The following is a 21,959-nucleotide window of genomic DNA, read 5'->3' on the forward strand; positions in this document are numbered from 1 at the left end:
TCACTTCAAATAATAATTGATGATTATTTGTGGGGAGAACATGTAAAATCTATTCTCTCAGTGCTTCTCAAGTGTGTGGTACTTGATCCTTAGCTCTTAGCAGGGCGATGTCCAGAAGTCCTCCTCTCTGCAGGGAACTCCGTGCCCTTTATCAGCAGCTCTCCATGCCGCGCCCCACCCCCACCATTCAACCCTCCACTTCCATAATCCAACATTTTAGAGCCCTCTGACCACTGGAATCACCAATATGTGTCCTTCTGTGCCTGATTTATTTAACTTGTCCTCATATCCTTCAGATTCATCTGTGTTGTTGCTAACAACAGAATTCCATTCTTTTCTAGAGCTAAATACTATTTCACTGTGTGCGAGAGCAACACACTGGCTCACAGTAGTCGCTGAAATAACTGAAAAGAGCAAGAAACGTTTTAGCAAGAAAAATAAAGTTTCTTTTCTTTTTTGGTCCTGGTAACTGCAGTCCCTGTGAAAAGCACAGTTTTGGGTTTTTTTACACAACTTTGAGGAGTATCAGCTGCTTCTTGGAAGCCTCCCCGGGTCTTAATTAACTCTGTTCTCAAAACAACTCACCTGCAGAGTCTTGAAAACAGCCCACCTGCAAGGTCTCCATCAGCACTATTCCTGTAATAGCCCAGGTCAGCCTGACCCAGACCAATTCAAAAAAGCCTCATGACAGCCCACCGGTATCACATTTCTTTATGTATCCACACACTGACAGACGCTTAGGTTGATTCTACATCTTAGATGCTGTGAATAATGTTCTGATGAATCAGGCCTGTGACTATCTCTTTGAGATACTGATTTCATTTCTTCTGGCTGTATACCCAGAAGCAGGATTGCTGGATCATATGGTAGTTTCAGTTTTCTTTTTTTTTGGTGAAATCTTCATACTGTTTTCTATAATGGCTGTATTGATTATATTCTCACAAATGGCACACAAGTGTTCCCTTTTCTCACGTCCCTGCTGACGTTTTTTCTCTTGTCTTGTGAGGTGGCAGCTCATTGTGGTTTTAATGTGCTTCTCTCTGATAACTAGTGAGGTGAGGTGAGCACGTCTCAGCTCCCTGGCGGGTTTAAGCATTTGACATAATGGCTTCTTTCTTCTTGTTGAAATACTTTCCTTTATTGCCTTCAGTAACATCACGTTTTCCTAGTTTTTTTTGTTATTCAGTAACTTTCTGTCAGCACTATGCTTTGTGGTTTTAACTTCCTTTGACTAAACTCTAAATATTGGAGGACTGTGAGAGCTTGAATCTAAACCTATCTACTTTCTTTTCACGTGTTATGCTATCTGATTGCACAGCGTATGATACCATCAATATGCTAAAATTCCCACAGTGATTTCCTTCTCCTTTAAGCTCATATCTTGTACAGCCCATTATTTGTGTCTTCACTTGGCCTTCACATTTAACACTTCTGAAGTGCACCAGGCTTTCTTTCTGATGTGAGTGTCGCTACATCCCATTCAGTGGGAGTCTGCCTGCCTGCTCCTTCCTTCTCCCCAATTCATCTCCAAAGTCAGTGACTCCAGAACCAAAGGCCACCGATCCATCCTTCTCTCTGTATCCCGACATCTAAGCTACAAGCATCTTCCATGTGAACTATACATTCACTTAGCTTTTATAAAATTATGGAGTACAAGTGCAATTTTCTTAACACGCATAGATGGCACAGTGATCAAGTCTGGGCTTCTAGGGCATCTATCACCTGAATAAAGTGTATTGTACCGTTAAGTAACATCTCATCAGCTACCCCCTCTCCCTCCCGAATCTCTGTGGTCTGTCATTCACGCTCTATGTCCATGTGTTCCTACTATTTAGCTCCCACTTATGAGGGAGAACTTGGGATATTTGTCTTTATGTGTCCGACATGTTTCACTGAGGATAATGTGCTCCACTTTCATCCATGCTGCTGCAAAAGACATGATTTCATCCTTTATTTGGCCAAAATGTCTATCTTGTCTATACTCTGCTCAAAATATCCATCACGTGTACATACCCCACTTTACACGTGTGTCAATGCACACGCAGGCTGGCTCCTTATTCTGTGAACACTGCTGCAATGAGCATCTGCTGTAGTTATCTTTCGATGTAACAATTGCTGTTCCTTTGGGTAGAATCACTTAATGACATTCCTGCTTCTACCCTGGCTCCCCTCTTCTGACCAACCCATTCTACATATGACAATCAGAAAAATCTTTTATAAACAAAAAGCAGAATAATTTGCTCTCCAGCTTAAAACTCTTTATATTAGAATGAAATTCATTCATTGTACCTTGGCTTGTAAGGTACCTGATTCAGTCTTTAACCTCTGTTACCTCAACTCCACAAAACAACAGGGAACAGAATGTTTTAGGTGGGAAACTGCAAAATTCCAGTGTGGCTGTGGATACAAGTAGGTGTGAAAATTTGGAAGGTGATAAGATTGGACATGTAGGAAGGAGGAAGAATGTAGAAACTTAGAAGTTCAGATATTCTTCAAAGAATTTGAGAAATAAGATGACTAGATCAAAAATTGCACTAGCAATTTTGAGACCAACTGACCAGTACTAAACTAACTTTTGTCTCAGATAATAACAGTGGTCAGACTCAGCCTGTGGCAGGTGTTTTTGGTGACCTACTTATTCTGTCAGCCCTCGTCTGACCTTAGCTACAGCTGCGGTGGACAATTTCCCCACACAATGACACCCTGCAGGTCCCTCAGACTGGAATGCAGGACCCTTAATGCCTCGAGGGTGTCTGGGCCAGTAAGTGAATGCCCTGCCCATCTGTTCTGATTTCAACACTTTTACCGAGAGGGTCCCCTTTGCCCACAGGGTTAGCCAGCTGGATAGCTCACCTTTATTGGTTTTTCTTCTTTCACTTGCTCATTCACAATTCTGGAAAGTGAGAGTGCTTTGAATGAACTGCCTGCACCCAAGTCCTTGTTTTAGGCTCTGCTGTAGGTGGATTCCAAAAATGGCAAACAGACCCATCATTCAATGTGCGATGTGCTAAAAATGCACTAAGAAGACATACAGAGAGCAAGGACGCATCTTCTAAGAGAAAATTAGAGACCCACGGATGACAGAGAAGACAGACTCCAATGGTCGTTAATGCTGCTTTCCACATTCAGCAGCTCCTGTCGGTCTCCCTGGAGCTCTTACAGCTGAGACGAGGTGGCCCCAGCCGAACATGGAGTTACTGTCTTTAACACTTGCTCCCGCTTTCATATTAGTGCCTTTGCTATGGCACACTCCCACAACACTGGAATAATCTTTAGCCGTGCAAGAGAAGGAAAGAAAGTCTACTGGGATGAAGGGTTTTTTTACTTGGAATTCTGTGTTTTTATATTTTGCATTTCAAGATTCAGCCACAGGTTCCCCCCTCCACCAAATTTTTACTTTCTTTGATTCCTTACATTTGCCACTTTCTTTTTTGTTCAACTGGAAGTATATCATGTTGAGATCATCATAGCCTAAACCAGTTTATTTCAGAGTTATTGTTTCTACATAATTGCCCAGGAAAGTGATATTCTACTTTCAAAGTGTTTTGCTTTTCATAGACGTCATTACTGTTGCAGGAGGCAACTGAATTATGTCAGGCTCAGGTAATCAGGTTGACATGATGATCTAGGTGTGAAGAAGTGTTATTTATCTAGTTTTAAAACGTCTCTGAACCCTGCTACACTAACTGTTCTTCCACCACACTGTAGCGCATGATTTTTACTAGAGAAAACCAAAAATTTTAAGCAAAATTAATGGTTAATGACTAATCAAATGACCTTTTAGGTAATTCCTAAAAGTGCAAGTTAAGTTGTACACACATGATGTCACAACACCCAAAATCCAAGAGGAAACCATGGAGTGGAAAGTGGATTTCTTCATCTCATAACCTGGAGCACAGTGGGGATTTGTCTGACGTGTGTGATAAGTACAAAGACGCCTCAGTAAGGACCACTGGTTGTGACTGTTACCTATCAAGGTCACTTAAGCATTGTTTATATTAAATAATGGATATAAGATTATTGAGTGCCAGGTACATAGTAAATATAAAACAAAAATCTTCTTGGTAACCCCTACACTTGATTTGTGACCAAGGCAGCAATCGTCACCTGCTGTTGAAGGTCGAAAGTAAGACTCGTAGCTGAAGACGTCAGAGAAGCAGCACTCAAAATCCGTGTCCCTCTGTATGTTGTTCCCCGTGAGTTTATATTAATGGGATATAAAGTCCCACTTGAAATGGAGGCAAATAACAAAACCACATGAGATACTGATATAATTTTTTTAATCACTAAATTATTTTTTTAGCTCTTCTTGTGAAACTGGTTGACCATATTTGCCTTATTTTAACTCAAGTTTATTTTAGGTGTATGCTTTATACAATTCTGCTATTATAAATTTTACAAATGTAATAATAAAATATATTATTTATTATGAAATAAAATAATAAAAACATAGTCCATTTCAATTCTTCATTCATAGTAAGCAAGTCTTTAACCCTAGCAAACTTCCTGGGGTCCTTTTTAAATCAAGAAGATGGTATCTTCAACTTGGATTAGACCTTGTCTTCCAATAGGCATGGCCTTGTGAGTCACTTCAGTAATGAACTCTATGACAAGGTCCTCAAGAAGATCTGCTGACTCAGTATAAGGATTCTGGTCATCTCCAAAGCCATACATCATACATCTCACTTCTTTAGAAAACAGTCTTTCTTTCACCCTGTCTCCTCCTGTAGCCCCTCCAATTTCCATTTTCTTCCTCAAAAGCAGTCTTCCTCCTCATCTGTCATCCTACCAGCCCACCATCCTATATCCCAGAATACTTTAAAGTCAAATTAACTGTATTGTCTGATAATCTTCAATAATGGATTCTCTTACAGAAAGATATTTTGGATACAGAAAGATATTTTGGAAGACTTTGTTGCTAATGCAGAATAAATAGCAAAGTGAATGTTGTAGAAAGTGATTCGAATGTAAAAAGTCCAAGATGACATGGGTTTTATAAAGAGTTATGCACAAAAATATATCTCCCAAGATGACTGAACTCTTGATAAACCTTGATTTACGTATTTAATGATAATAAAATTAGGACAAACATTTTTTCAAGTTTGTAATTACCCCATAAACATTCTGACAAAAAGTCTGCAGCACCCCTCTGGGGGGATCTGAATTTAAGTGCATCAAACGCTAGCAGTGGAGCTTCTAGGTGTCGAGAAAAAGAAAATAAGACATTTCTTTTAAAATTGAGCCTTAAAAGACTGGCAGACTTTATCGGAAAGTCTGGGGTTGAGAAAAACAGCTGTTTCATGCTGAGATTATTTCAGTGATGTATGTGAGCATTTGATGTGAGGCCTGTGCCCGGAGGGTACACACCAGCTTGTAGGAGCCTGATTGAACATCCACCTCTGAGCACTGAACGTTCTGAGTTATGGACCATGCAGCAGCTTGCTAGAAAGATGACTAAGACCCACTGGAGGTTTTGTGAATTGCTTTACTAAAAGCCTGGCTATTTCACATGCTAAATGGGAAGAGTCCAAATAAAACTTATAAATAAAAGGAAATTTCTATGGGCCCTAGGGTTTCTGCTGGAAAGGCAGATAATGCAATCTTTCTACATTTTCTGTTTACAGAAGTTGCTACAGGAGAGGTAGATTTGACTAAACATTTTATGTAGGAAAATTTCAACCAAAAATTTAAAATCTTTCTGGTTATTAAGTTACTGTGCATCTAAGTGTTAAACAGATGACAATTTTGTGCAAGTCACCTTTTTCCATCTGTGAAGACTGGCAGCCCTTGTAAAGAATCTGAAAGCAGAAAATTTGGAAAAAGAAGCTAAATTTCTGAGCAATCAATTTAACAGGAATTTGGAAAATGTCCCTGGCTAAGGCTGAGGAGAAGAGAGTTTGGTTGCTTTTTAAAGGAGCGGCTAGTGTGGGCAAAATGGGAGGTGAAACCGAATGGATTGGAAAGTGAAAGTGAAGAAAGTTCCCAGGCCCTGAGATTAAAGAAAGAAAATTTCCAGGGTGGCGCCAGTGGCTCAAAGGAGTAGGGCACTGGCCCCACATGGCGGAGGTGGTGGGTTCAAACCCGGCCCCAGTCAAAAACTGCAGGAAAGAAAAAAAAAGAAATTTTCCCCTGAAGAAAGAACTTTGCCATGGCAGCAACAACTGAGAGGCTTTATGGAAAACAGTATCTAAAGTTCCTTTTAAGGTTTCTGACTCTGCTGCAATTCTCTGACATCATCCACAAATTAAGCAGCCTTACTAAATGCACCCTGAAAAATTTAAGGGGAGGAAAAGAAGGCAAAAGGAGGGGAGAATTCTGTGAGAACCAGATTGGGGGAAAGAAGAAAAAGCACAGGGGCTCACGCCTTAACCTCAACACTCTGGGGGGTAGAGGAGGGACTTTCCCTTGAGCTCGGGAGTTAGCCACCAGTCTGAACAGGAGCGAGACCCCATCTCTACTAAAAATAGAAAAACTAGCCCGCGCTCTGGTAGGCACCTGTAAATCCCAGCTATTCGGGGGGCTGAGGCAAGAGAATCACTTCAGCCCAGGAGTCTGAGGTTGCTGTGAGCTGTGACGCCACAGCACTCTACCCAGGGCTACAGTGAGACCTGGTCTCGAAAAAAAAAGTGCCTTTCCATCCATCACTCCATGCCAGAGAGAAAATAATTGTCATAGTCCACAGAACAGCATAATGGCCATTGAAAATAGACATTAACATAAAAGCTTATCTTAGAAGTACAGGTAATAATAAAGTACACCTATTATCTGTGTGATTGTCGGTAGGTTAGATAGTGAGTGAATTTCCTGAACTGCCTGATTTGTGAACTGAGTTGCATATTTATTTAACTCTTCAATTCGACAACATCTTTCTTTTATTTCCTTATCCAAATGTCTCTAATATATTCACAAAAATGACTAGTTTTTGACATTTAAGGGAAGATGAATTTTAAGGAATAGATGAAAAAAATCACTCAAAGTAAATAATATAGTTTACATTGTAAAGATAGTTTATGTGCACTATAAATAACATGTATGTGTCTATAGATGTGGCTATAAGGCACACGCACACATGTGTACGTTTGCTCACATGTGTTTGAAGAAGCGCATCTTCTTCCCCATTCATTCACGCATCTGGTTCTCATATTTTACACATATCCCTTCTCTTCAGAGGCTTATCTTTTTCAGTTTTCTCTTTAATGAATCATTTTTTGAAAAAAAAAATTAAAAAAACCATGTTAACCATAAAGTTAGTATTCAGAAGAGTACTAAGAAGAAAGAAAATCCCAGATCTCGGCCCCCGGAAGCTCGATTGCTAGCATCTGGTGCACATAGATTCAGATCTCCCCAGCGGGGTGCTGCAGGGGCCACCCTGGCTGCTGAGAACCAGCTCTGCTCATCTCTTCCCAGGTCTGAGGTCAGGGACAATACCTTGGCAGATGGAAATCGGTCCTGATGAGAGTGTTTATAGCATGAAAATAGGCTACGCCAAAGAGCTTTTGTTTTGTTTTGTTGTTGTTTTTGAGAGTTAATAAACACGTATAAGCCCACATACCACTGGATATATCTCTATGAACAGACATAGAAAGATAAAAAACATTTCCATAGAAAGATAGATAAAAATTACCTTATGCTTTACATTACATGATTTAATAGGATCTTTTCAAGGTACTGCCAGACAGAGCTGATCTCACAGCAATTTCTCAGTTTAACAAAAGTAACTCCTCTGGGTTGTTTCCTGTGTCTGTATATCTGGACCCTGATCTGAAGCTGTCCTCCTAAAGCTCCATTTTCATGGCAGCTCTTTCTTGGATGTGTTTTACCCTAAAATTTCCTGCAGCCTTGTTTCTCCTTCTGTTCAACCTCAACAGCGTTCTGTGTTCAGGCCTTCCTTAAACTCCTGAGCCCCTAGGAGCCCTGGCTTCCCAATGTAGCCGTAGATTTCTTCTCAGACTCTTCCTTAGAATTTTCAACTTAGACTTTACAAAAACGTTTGATAGAGGGAGGGTAAACAGCGGGACCACACCTATGGAGCATATTACAAGGGTACAAGTCAAATCTGTCAAGTGTAGAACATAAATGTCTTAACACAATAATCAAGTAAATGAGGTGAAAGCTATGTTGATTGGTTTGATGTAAGCACATCAGATTGTATTAAAAAATCAACCGATGGTACCCCACATATGGATAAATGTATTCATGATCTATGTGTATATGACTTAATAAATAAATAAATATATTAAACTACAAAAAATATATTATTGCATTAAAATGGTTCTCAGCCTCAAACAAGTCCCTAAAATTGATCATCCTAGTTTGAGACAAATATTAATATTTCCTGATTCATAACGGCAATGAAATTGGAATGTTCTAATGGACCAATAACCACGTTCATACATCCCTTTGTACACTTATTAAAACCGTCTTCAGATTAATGGGAGGGTACAAACAACTAGGTTACAATTTGCTAGGCAAAGTCCCTCTTGCAGTTGCGTCCTGCTCCCAGGAGGTGTGCCCTACACCCTAACATTGTGCCCATCAAGTGGAGCTCACCAATCCCTGCCCTTCTCCCCCTCTGCACCCCCTGTTCTCCTTCCCCACACCTTTGATTGAATTGAGTTTTTCTCTTATGTGGGCTGTATTAGATTCTCTCCTGGCTTCATATTAGTATTGAGTACATTGTATATTTGCTTTTCCATTCTTGTGATATGTTACTAAGAAGAATGCGTTTCAAGTCCATCCAGGTTAATATGAGATGTAAATTCTCCATCCCTTTCATGGCTGAATAGTGTTCCAGGGAATAAAGCCCAAGGAGGCACCATAGAGATAGTCATTACCTTTGTTTATTGTGTTGAAATTAACTGCACAAATTACATACAGATATCAAACTTTGACTAATGCTTATAACAAATTTTTATTTTTTTCATTAAAAAGTTATAATGAATATTCTTGTTTATGTATTTTTACTTACAGATATATTTATTTCAATAGATTGTATCCAAATTTATTATTATACTTTATGTAGAATTTTGTCTTAAAACTTAATCTGTTTTCTTCCTTAATTTTACACTTGATCTTAGTCAAAAAACTGAGAAGCGATTTCTTCCTTAATTTTATCATAGAAATAAAGTTAATGAACTTTAATTTGAAAATCAGGATTTTTGAAGTGAAAAACAGAAGAGAGCTATTTTATTCACTATGAAATTAAGAGAGAAGCCAGTATACTCTACTAGACTTGAGGCATGAAGTATAACACCTGTTTAATTAATGGAGCTATTTCTTTCACGGGTCAAATCTTTTGTTCAGATATTGTTCCTCTGGACTTTTACATTGCTTCATCAGTAAATGTTTCTGTGTCTAGATGCTTATTGGTGCAGCCCACTAGCATATTAATAAAAGTTTAATGACCATTTTTTGAAAATAAAGCCCTCATCTGTAGAATTTGCCTGTGTTCACGGCTAAATACCCCTATAATGGTCCATTTCAAGTAGTCACAGTGAATTCAGCGACAGTGCCCTTGGAAAGAGCCATGCTCTGTCTCCCCTGCGGGCCCTGGGCGGCTGTGCGTCCCGCTACCTGCCCGCACCCCGCTCCCTGCTGCTGCCCCGCTACCTGCCCGTGCCCGGCTACCTGTCCGCACCCCGCCACAATGAGCACCTGGACTGGGCTCCTTCATGGCCACGTCCCTGCTTCTTAGAGTAACACCGACCCCCTTGTCAGTACAATAAACATCTGTTTAATCAATCACTGGATGAACAAAGAGTCCTCCCGTAATTCCAAGAAAGGATATGGTGCGGCGTCTCCCTGACCGAGGCCCATGGGAGGGCTGCTTTTCCCGTCCCTTTCATGAGCACAGCAGAGCAGCAGCATGTAAATAATTTCAGGATCTGGTCCCTGAGATCACTTTCCGAAGAAATGGCATTAACATTAATTCATTAAAAAGAAACAAATAAAAAATATTTCTTTGTGTTCTGGTAGTACTGGCTCTGAACACAATATGGGTAAGGCAACAAAAAAGGACCAGGGATTTATTAAGAATTCTATTAAAACAGGAAAAGAGGAAGAAAGAAACAAGGAGAGAAGCGAGAGAGGAAAAGCACAGCTGGAGGGAGGGGAGGGTAATCCCCAGGGTCGTGGATTCTCTCGCGAGGCTTCGAGTTCGAGCTCGGGAGCCCGCTGCTCCCCCTAACGCCCCACCCCTGCATTGCGCTGACCGTGTGGCCTTTGCAGATGCGCTGATTTGGCTGTTGTCCAGTTTCTTACATGACAGTCCCATTGTAAGAATATGATGAGCAAATACACATAAAAATCCGAAGCAATGACTTTGACATATAGTAAAACACACAGCTACAATTATTTTATGAAAACCTAATAACACTATGAAATTCATGTAATTATTATTTTCAATTTTTAAATAAGGAGCCTGAAGAACAAAGGAGATTTATTTCAAGTCACACAGCTCTTAATCAATCAGTTCTCTTTTTCCAGGAAATGTCAGTGGAAAGTAAGATGTGGGGGTTGAGTGCAAGTGATTAGATTTTAGAGGCTATGCTCTCAAACATTGTTACTGCAAGAAGATCTGTGTGCCTTGTAGCAGAAAACAACTTTAGACAGCAAATACTTTAAAACTAAGAAATCCCGAAAGAGAAAAATTACAAACTAGGAAGCAGAAACTGAAATGATGTGATTAGTTAATTCATTCACCAGCTGCTTACTGAGCACCGGTTCTGGTTCAGTGGTGCTTCTCAGTACTGAGAGCTCAGCTGGGAACTAGAGGTCTCCATACTCACAGACTCTGCTGGCTGAGACAGTGTTAAATGAATTAACAAAATGGAGATGCAGCTGGCCAAGGCAGCAAAAATCTTCAGCGGAAAATTAATGTAATTAGAAAACAGTACTTTTGGAAGGCAGGATATAGCGTATCAACATTAGGAAAATTGGTCTCTGTAGTAAAGAATATCACAGCGGAGGAGGTGATACTTCCAACATGAAGTACTGAGATGGCAACCTAAGAGGATTTATCTTCTTTCAGGAAAGATCAGTAGCAAATAAATGTGCTGATATATTTAAGAAGCTTTGGGGGTTAAAAATCTCTCCTGGACCATAGGCAGAAAATGCATATAGCCCCTATAAGTGAACAGAAACATTGGGTTGGATTCAAGTTTCCTACCCTGAGACTTCTAGTAATGGACCTTGTTGGCAGAGATTTGAGAAAAAAAAATAAACAATAATAATAATAATAATGGGATCTAAATATTGTGTACCAAGGTTGTTATTCCTGTCAAAGGGACAATAAGTTGGTCTCATCTATAAGGACTTAGCAGATATAACAATTTTAAAACCTCCTGAGAAACTTTGCAATTATATACATATTATAATTGTTTATAATACAATTAAATGTAATATAACAATTTGGAGCACGAAGAAGCTACCTTACAAGAAGATAGGAATGGGTATTGAATGACCCTAAATGTGGAATGAACCTATCTGCCTTAAAAAATACAATTGCAGAATAGAAAAAGAATGATAATTACAGAAAAAAAACCCCACACAACTATGTGTGTACAAAGTAGAGAAAAAAATCTCAGCTAATGCTACAAAAATTAGAAAAGATGTATTTGTTCCCTATTATTACTGTAACAAATTAGTGCCTTAAAACAGTACAAATTTATTATCGTGTAGTTCTGAAGGTCAGAAGTCTGAAATGGTTTTTATTAAACTAAGATCAAGATGTTGACAGACTGCATTTTTCTTTCTTTTTAAAATTTCAATAGATTTGGGGAGTTGCGATTGTTTTTTGTTAACATGGATGAATTGTATTGTATAAGGCTGCAGTGGGGGCTTTTAGTGTACTGGTCACCAGGATAGTGTACATTGTAGTCAATGAGTAATTTTTGATCTCCCCCTCTCCCCTCAACTCTTCCCCTTTTCCTTGTCTCCAATGTCCTTTATACCCATAGTTTAGTTCCCACTTGTAAGTAGGAACATGTGGTATGTGTTTTCCCATTCCTGAGATACTTCACTCAGGATAATAGTCTCCAGTTCCATCCAACCTGCTGCAAAAGACATATTCTCATTCTTTTTGTTGACGAGTGGTATTCCATGGTGTGTGTATATATAACATCCTACATTTTCTTTAACCACTCATTAATTGATGGGAACTTTTAGGTTGATTCCATATATTTGTAACTGTGAATTGTGCTGCAATAAACATTCAAGTACAGGTGTCTTTTTGATATAGTCATTTCCTCCTGTTTGGGTAGACACCAGTAATGGGATTGCTGAGTGAAATGTTAAGTGTCTGTTTACTGCCTTGCCAAATCTCCATGCTGTTTTCCTTTGAAGTAGTAGTCATTTATATTCCCATAAGCAGGTTATACATGTTCTCTTTTTACTACACCCACATCAACATCCAGTGTTGTGTTACTTTTTAGTAATGGCCATTCTGATGGGGGCAAGGTGGTGTCTAGTTATGGTTTTAATTGGTGTCCCCTGATGATTAGTGATGTTGAACGTTTTTTCAATGTTTTTTGGCCATTTGCCTACTTTCTTTTGAAGAGAATCTGTTCATGGTTTTTACCCACTTTTTAATGGAGTTCTTTCTTTTTCTTGTTGATTTGAGTTCTTTGTAGATTGTGGATGTTAGTTCTCAGTCAGATGTATCATTTGTGACTATTTTCTCCCACCCACAGGTTGTCTATTTACTCTGTTGATCATTGCCTTTGTTGAGCCGAAACTTTTCAGTTCAATTGAGACCTGTTTATTTATCATTGTTGTTACTATATTTGCTTTTAAGGTCTTAGTCCTAAATTCTTTGCCTAGCCCAATGTCCAGAAGTGTTCCCTACATTTTCTTCTAGCATTTTTATGGTTTCAAGTGTACATTTAAGTCTTTAATTCATTCCAGTTAATTTTTGTATATGGTGAGAGACAGAAATCTAGTTTCATTTTTTTGCATGTGGCTATTCAGTTTTCCCAGCAGCATGTAGTGAATAGGTCACTCTTCCGGCACATGTTTTTGGCTGCTTCACTAAAAATCAGTTGCTTGTAGCTATATGGTTTTATTTCTGGGTTCATTATTTAGTTCCATTGAAGATGAAATGCCCACTGTCACCATGAACACAATAAAGGAAGTACTAGCCAGAGCAATTAGACAAGAGAAAGAAATAAAGGGCATTAAAATTGGAAAAGAGGAGGTCAAATTATTTCTGTTTGTCAATAATATTTACTTGGAAATTTCTCCAAAAGACTCCTATAATTGATAAAAGAATTCAGTAATGTCTGAGGTTACAAAATTAATATACACAAATCAGTAGCATTTCTATACTAATGACAGTCAAGCTGAGGGTAAAATTAAGAACCAATGTATTTATTACAACAATGAAGAAAATTAAATACCTATGAATATACTAAACCAATGAGGGAAAAGATCTCTACAAGAAGAACTACAAGACAGTGATGAAATAAATCATAGATGACACAAAGAAATGGTAAAACATTCCATATTCATGGACTGGAAGAATTACCAACCAAAGTGATTTACAGATTCAATCCAATTTCCATAAAATACCAACATCATTTTTCATAGAAATAGAATAAACAACCTCAAATTTCATATGGAATAAAAAAAAAAAAGCCCAAATAGCCAAAAGGAAATATAAACAAATGGGACAAACCTAGAGACATCACATTACCTGGCTTCAAATTATACTGTAAGAACGTGGTAACCAAAACTGCACGGTACTGGTGTAAAATGCATTTTTTTTTCTTAAGGGTCTGTGGAAGAATCTGTTTTCTTACCTTTCTTTTCCAGCTTCCACAGTTGTCCACATTGCTGGGCTCATAACCCTTTTCTACCTTCAAAGCCAATAATGGTCCATCCCATCTTTCCTCACCAAATCACCCTAATACTGATGATTCTGCATTTCTTTTCTACTTTTAAGGTCTCTTGTGATTACATTGAGCCCATCCACATGATCAGGATAATATCCAGTTTTATGATCAGCTGATTAGCTACCATAATTCCTCTCTGTACTACAACCTCACCTAGTTCAGAAGTTCTAGAGATTAGGATAGAGACATTTTGGAAGCCATTATGTTGCTGACCATAAATCAGCAACATAATGGAGGAGGTTTAAATTTTATAGCCAAGGACACTAAATATTCATTTTCAGGTGGTTATATATTACATTTATATAATTTTTCCTAATTTGAAGATTATCTGATATACCCTCAGGATAAGATTTCACATTGTTGACAAAAAAATGTTGCTGAAATCAGGCAAGAGAAAGATATAAAGGGCATCAATAGGGGCAAAAGAAGTTAAAATCTTACTCTTTGCTGACAATGTGATCTTATACTGACAGAACCCCAGAGACTCAACCATAATACTCCTGGTTGAGAAATACAATAACCTCTCAGGGTATAAAATCAATGTCCACAAATCAGTAGCCTTCGTATATGCTAATAACAGCCAAGTTGAGAAGCTAATCTAAGATACAATTCCCTTCCCAGTAGCTTCAAAGAAAATGAAATACCTAGGAATATACCTAACAAAAGAGGTGAAGGACCTCTAGAAAGAGAATTATGAAACCCTAAGAAAAGAAATAGCCAAATACATTAACAAATGGAAGAATATACCATGCTCCTGGCTGGGAAGAGTCAACATTATTAAAATGTCTATACTACTCAAAGCAATGTACAGATTTAAGGCAATCCCCATTAAAATACCAACATCATACTCTGAAGAACTGGCAAAAGTGGTTCTTCATTTTATATGGAACCAGAAAAAAACTCAGATAGCCAAGGCAATTTTTAGTAATAATAATAAAAAAAAGAACGGAAGGCATCCTTACCAAGACTTTAGACTATATTACAAATCCATAGTGATCGAAACAGCATGGTATTGATACAAAAATAGAGACATAAACATTTGGAACCACATAGAATACCAAGAGATGAAACAACCTCCTATAGTCATCTGACCTTTAGTAAATTAAAAGCACATCATTGAAGAATCCCTATTCAACAAATGCTGTGCTGGAAGAACTAGATAACCACATCCAAAAATGGACATTGTATAAAAGATGTATAAAGGATTTAAATCTAAGGCATGGAATGATAAAAATCCTAGAAGAAAGTGTGGGAAAAACTCTTGAGGATGTTTGTTTGGGCAAAGATTTTATGAAGAAGTGGCCATTGCAACAACAAAAGTAAACAAATGGGACTTAAGCTGAAAAGCTTCTACACAGCTAAAGATACAACAATTAAAGCAAACATACATCCTTCAGAATGGGAAAAAAATATTATCTTTTTTTTTTTTTTTGTAGAGACAGAGTCTCACTGTACCGCCCTCGGGTAGAGTGCCATGACTTCACACAGCTCACAGCAACCTCTAACTCTTGGAAAAAAATATTTTCATGTTACAAATCTGACAAAGGCTTGATGACTAGGATCTGCAGAGAACTCAAATTAATCAACAAAAAAGAGTAAACAATCCCATCTATTACTGGGCAAGAGTCATGAACAGTCATGAAAGTCATGAACTTTCTCTCTAAGAAAGAGAGAAAGTTCTCTCTTGTCATTCTTCTCTTTCTCTAACAAATACATGAAAAAATTCTGATCTTCCCTGATCATCAGAGAAATACAAATAAAAACCACCCTGAGATATCACCCAACCCTAGTGAGAAGAGCCCACATTACAAATTCCCAAAGTTCCAGATGCTGAAGCAGATGTGGAGAGAAGGGAACATTCATTGTAAGTAAATTTGTACTAGACTATTTATTGCAGCTCAATTTACAATTGCCAAGATGTAGAAACAACCTAAATGCCCACTAACCCAGGAATGGATTAACAAACCGTGGTACATGTATATCATGGAATACTATTCAGCCATGAAAAAGATGGTGACTTTCCATCTTTTGTATTCACCTGGATGGAGTTGAAGCACATTCTTCTTAGTAAAGTGTCACAAGAATTGAAAAGCAAATATTCAAGGTACTCAATAGTAACATGAAGCCAGTAGATGATCTAATACTTGCCCACATAGGAGTAAAACTCAATTCAATTCAGTTGGGGGGAGAGGAAGAGGAAGAAGGAAAGAGGAGGGATTGGTGTGCTCCCACTTAGTGGACACAATGTAGGTGTATAGGTACGCCTTTTGGGTGCAGGACACAACTACAAAATGGACTCTACCTAACAAATTCAAATATTGTGACCTGGTTGTTTGTACCCTCACATTAGCCTGAAATTAAAAAAAAAAAAAATCTTTTGCCTGAAAAAAATAGATATTGCTGAAGTGATGTTAGTTCTCATGTATCTCATCAAAGGGTATATGATATGCTTTTGTTCCATAATTCAGCATTTCAATTTTGATCACTTAACCAAGGTAGTATTTGAGAGGTTTCTCCACTGAAAAGTTACAATTTTTACTTTGAAATTAATGTGTGTATTGTGGGTAGATAATTTCATCCTATATAACTATCTTATCTCTTAACTATCTTATCACAGTTTTGCCCACTAACTTAAGCACACACTTTTAATTCTATTCTGGAACATAATAACAGTGTGGGGAGATCAATTGGATAAGCCTATTGTCAAATTTACTTTCATTCATGGACACATACAACCTTCTGTCCAGTTAGTTAACTAGGTGTGCAGAAAGAGTAATGAGAGGGCCCAGGACTGCTGCCCTTATAAAGCTTGCTTCCAGGTGTCCGTGGTTGGAGTCTGGGAACTTAAATGGCAAACAGTTTCCTATGCTGATATACCCATCTCTTTAAATGGTTAAGAGTGACTTGCTATACCCAGACTGTTTGTACAAACAACATATTTTACACTGAATACCTATTTTCTAGTGGGAGTCAGGAATTTTGATATATACTAGGAAAAAGCTCCCCATTCGAACATCTCTAATAAAAACCCTATATGCTAAGTGTTCAGTGAACACTGCTTGGTAGACAATACTTTCTACGTGTTGTCATAAATTGTTGCTGAAAAAATTACCCATGTCTTGTTGACTCCACTGAGAGGGCTTGGGGAACCTGTGCCTGGTTTCTTGCCAGCTCACTCCCTGTAACTCTCCCATGGCTGACTCTTCTCTGTATTCTTTGCAGTGTGGTGACTGCAACCTGTGAATGCCCAGTATTCTGGGCCCACTGAGCCTTGGAGTAGCTGTGGGACCTCTCTCTGACACAAGAATTGATTGAAATGTCATCATAAGATGCCCATTCTAAATAATGTATTGATAGAAATTATGTGAATAGAATTTTGCTAATGTGGTGGCTACTGTCTGCATTCAGATGGTGTAGAAAGAATATTCAGTTAACTGAGTTGGAGCACAATAAGGCAAATCCAAGAAGCTCATTTCTATGGCAGTTTTGAAGACATGGATACCTCATCTTGCCCAGATTATAAGGAAGGACAGCAGTATATAGATTAGCCTTAAAATGGGTCTTGGCAGATTATGACGCCTGAAAGAAATCAGAAGAAGAGTTTTGGAAGGTAAGGGAAATGTTGCAATAGATAATGTGTATATCTAAAGAAGTGAAATATGGAATGCATTACAAAATAAAGCATGATGGGACGGGGAAAGATAGTGGCCGAGTAACAGCTTCCTTGTAACTAGACATGGTGACTCTGAGGAAAGAAGACTCTAGGCATCTCTGGCTGGTGGGATCTGCCCAGAAATATCTCTGTGAGGACACAGGGAGTCAGTGAGAGATTTCTGGACCCCATGAGGAAGACAAAAGCAGTAGAGAACTGGCAAGTGTTTTCATGTGTTCGTTCGGTCTAATCCCACAGGCAGCTGTAAGTATGGCAGCAGTGAGATTCCAAACTGGAAAGGCCTTACCTTTGAGCTGTTTTGTTTTTTTTTGGACTTGGCACTCAATTGAACTACCTTGGGAGAACTTGGGCAAGAGTGCAGAGGACTTTAAGCGTTGTCTAGGGCCCCAGGCTGAGCCACTGAGCCAAACGGAGCTAAAAGTGTTTGGCTGTGAGCCATGTGGAGCCATTGTGGGAGAACTGCCACAGCAAGCTCTGCCTCAGGGTTGCAGAGCAAGGATTGGGTGGGAGACCTTGGAACTCACTGAAACCCTAGTCTAGAGGCACGGTAACTTAAAGAGCAAGACGAATTGGAAGGAAAATTAGGGCAAGGAAACAGATAAAAGAAATCACTCATGAGGAAGAATCAGCAGAAAAATCCTGGCAACACGAAAAACCAGTCCATAGCAACCCCCCACCCAAGGTCCTGTGAGGTAGCTACTACAGAGGATTCCACCCATAAAGAAGTGTTAGAAATGACAGAAAGGGAATTTAGAATACAGATGATGAAAACAAGGAAGGAAATGATGGAAACAATGAAGGAAACTGCTGATAAAGTGGAAAATAACCAAAAGGAAACCCAAAACATAATCAAATAAGAGATGAATGATATGAAGAATATAGAAAGGATATAGCAGAGCTGAAGGAACTGAAGCAGTCAATTAGGGAACTTAAAGATGTAATAGAAAGTATCAACAACAGATTAGACCATGCAGAAGAAAGAATCTCAGAGGTAGAGGACAAAGCTCTTGAGATAACTCAGATAGTTAAAGAGGCAGAAAAGAAGAGAGACAAAGCAGAATGTTCACTGACAGAATTATGGGACTATGAATTGTTCAAACATATGAGTTATAGGAATCCCAGAAGGGGAAGAAGAATGCCTTGGGGGAATGGAAGCCATACTAGGGAATATTATAAATGAAAATTTCCTAAATATCACCAAAGATGCTGACATACTCCTTTCAGACGGATATCGGACCCCAGGTCACCTCAACTCTAACTGAGCTTCTCCAAGACACATTGTGATGAACCTGCCCAAAGTCAAGACAAAAGAAAAGATTCTGCAAGCTGCCAGGAGTAAGTGCCAGTTGACCTACAGGGACAAATCCATCAGGGTGACTGCAGACTTCTCTAATGAAACTTTCCAAGCCAGATTACAATGTTCATCTACCTTTAATCTACTTAAACAGAACAATTTCCAGCCCATAATTCTATATTCCACTAAGCTAAGCTTTAAAATTGATGGGGAAATAAAATCAGTTACTGATATACAAACATTGAGGAAATTCACCGCAACAAGACCAGCTCTACATGAAATATTTCAACCTGTTCAACACACTGACCATCACAATGGATCAGCAGCAAAGTAAGAACTCAGAAATTAAAGTTAAAAACCTAACTTCCACAATGACGCAAAAGATAAAACTAAGCAATGGACTCTCACAAAATAAGATGACTAGAACACTAACCACACTTATCAATTATTTCAATAAATGTTAATGGCTTGAATTCCCCACTGAAAAGGCATAGATTGGCTGAGTGGATTAAAGAACACAAGCCATCTGTTTGCTGCCTGCAGGAAACACACCTAGCATCAAAGGACAAATGAAAACTCTGAGTTAAGGGATGGAAGACAATTTTTCAGGCAAACGGAATTCAGAAGAAAAGAGGAGTTGCAATCTTATTTTCAGATACATGTGGATTTAAAGCAACTAAAGTCAAAAAAGACAAAGATGGTCACTTTATGTTGGTCAAGGGAAAAATACAACAAGAAGATGTTTCAATTCTAAATATTTATGCACCCAATTTAAATGCTCTCAGATTCTTGAAACAGACCTTACTCAGTCTGAGCAATATGATATCCTATAACACCGTAATAACAGGGGACTTTAACACTCCTCTTACCAAGCTGGACAGAAATTTAATTTCTCTAAACAGAAATTAAACAAAGATATAAGGGACTTAAATGAGACCCTAGATGAACTATGCTTGATAGATGCATATGGAACACTTCATCACAAAGATACAGAATATGCATTCTTCTCATCACCCCATGGAACATTCTTCAAAATTGATCATATCCTAGGACGTAAAACAAACCTCAACAGAATCAAAAGAATTGAAATTTTACCTTGTATCTTCTCAGACCATAAGGCACTAAAGGTGGAACTCAACTCTATCAAAAATGCTCGACCCCACCCAAAGGCATGGAAATTAAACAATCTTCTGTTGAATAACAGATGGGTGCAGGAAGAAATAAAACAGGAAATCATTAACTTCCTTGAGCATAACAACAATGAAGGTACAAGCTACCAAAACCTGTGGGATACTGCAAAAGCAGTTTTGAGAGGTAAATTCATCACTTTAGATGCCTACATTTGAAAAACAGAAAGAGAGTGCATTAACAAACTCAAAAACCATCTTATAAAATTGGGAAAAGAAGAACAATCTAAGCCTAAACCCAGTAGAAGAAAACAAATATCCAAAATTAAATCAGAGATTAATGAAATTGAAAACAAAAGAATCATTCAGAAAATTAATGAAACAAGAAGTTGGTTTTTTTGAAAAGATAAATAAAATAGATAAACCTTTGGCCAGAATAACTAGAAATAGAATAGTAAAATCTCTAGTAACCTTAATCAGAAATGATAATGGAGAAATAACAACTGATACCACAGAGATATAAGAGATCATCTCTGAATACTACTAGACACTGTATGCCAAGAAATTTGACAATGTGAAGGAAATGGATCAATATTTGGAATCACATCCTCTCTTTAGACTTATCCAGGAAGACATAGAGCTCCTGAACAGACAAATTTCAAGCACTGAGATTAAAGAAACAACACAAAATCTTCCAACAAAAAAATGCCCTGCTCTGGGTGGCATCACACCAGAAATCTATCAAACCTTCAAGGAAGAGCTTATTCCTGTACTGCAGAAATTATTCAAAAAAATTGAGGAGGAAGGAATCTTCCCCAGTGCATTCTATGAAGCAAACATCACCCTGATACCAAAACCAGGAAAAGACGCAACTAAAAAGGAGAATTTCACACCAATTTCACTAAATATAGATGCAAAAATTCTCAATAAAATCCTAGCCAATGGATTACAGCTTATCATCAAAAAAGTCATACATCATGATCAAGTAGGTTTCATCCCAGGGATGCAAGGCTGGTTTAACATACGCAAGTTCATAAATGTTATCCACTGTATTAACAGAAGCAAAAACAAAGACCATATGATCCTCTCAATAGATGCAGAAAAAGCAATTGATAAAATCCAGCATCCTTTTCTAATTAGAACACTGAGGAGTATAGGCATAGGTGACACACTTCTGAAACTGATCAAAGTAAAACTGAAACCTTTTCTTCTTAGAACTGGAACCAGACAAGGTTGTCCTCTGTCACCATTATTATTCAACATAGTGCTTCAAGTTCTAGCCAATACAATTAGGCAAGACAAGGAAATAAAGGGAATCAAATGGGAGCAGAGGAGGTCAAACTGTCCCTCTTTGCTGACAACATGATCTTATACTTAGAGAATCCCAAAGACGCAACCACAAGACTCCCGGAAGTCATCAAAAAATATGGTAATGTCTCAGGATATAAAATCAGTGTCCACAAGTCAGTAGCCTTTGTATACAGCAATAACAGCCAAGATGAGAGGCTAATCAAGGACACAACTCCCTTCACCATAGATTCAAAGAAAATGAAATACCTAGGAATATACCTAACAAAGGAGGTGAAGGACCTCCGTAAAGAAAATTATGAACCCCCAAGAAAGGAAATAGCAGAGGATATTAACAAGTGGAAGAACATACCATGCTCGTGGACGGGAAGAATCAACATTGTTAAAATGTCTATACTTCCCAAAGCAATCTACCTATTCAAGGCCATCCCTATTAAAATACCAACATCGTACTTTCAAGATTTGGAAAAAATGATTCTGCATTTTGTATGGAACCAGAAAAAAACCCATATAGCTAAGGCAGTTCTTAGTAATAAAAATAAAGCCAGGGGCATCAGCATACCAGATTTTAGGCTGTACTACAAAGCCATAGTGGTCAAGACAGCATGGTACTGGCACAAAAATAGAGACATAGACATTTGGAATTGAATAGAAAACCAGAAAATGAA

Source organism: Nycticebus coucang, chromosome 1, assembly GCF_027406575.1.
Source record: "Nycticebus coucang isolate mNycCou1 chromosome 1, mNycCou1.pri, whole genome shotgun sequence".
Lineage (NCBI taxonomy): Eukaryota > Metazoa > Chordata > Mammalia > Primates > Lorisidae > Nycticebus > Nycticebus coucang.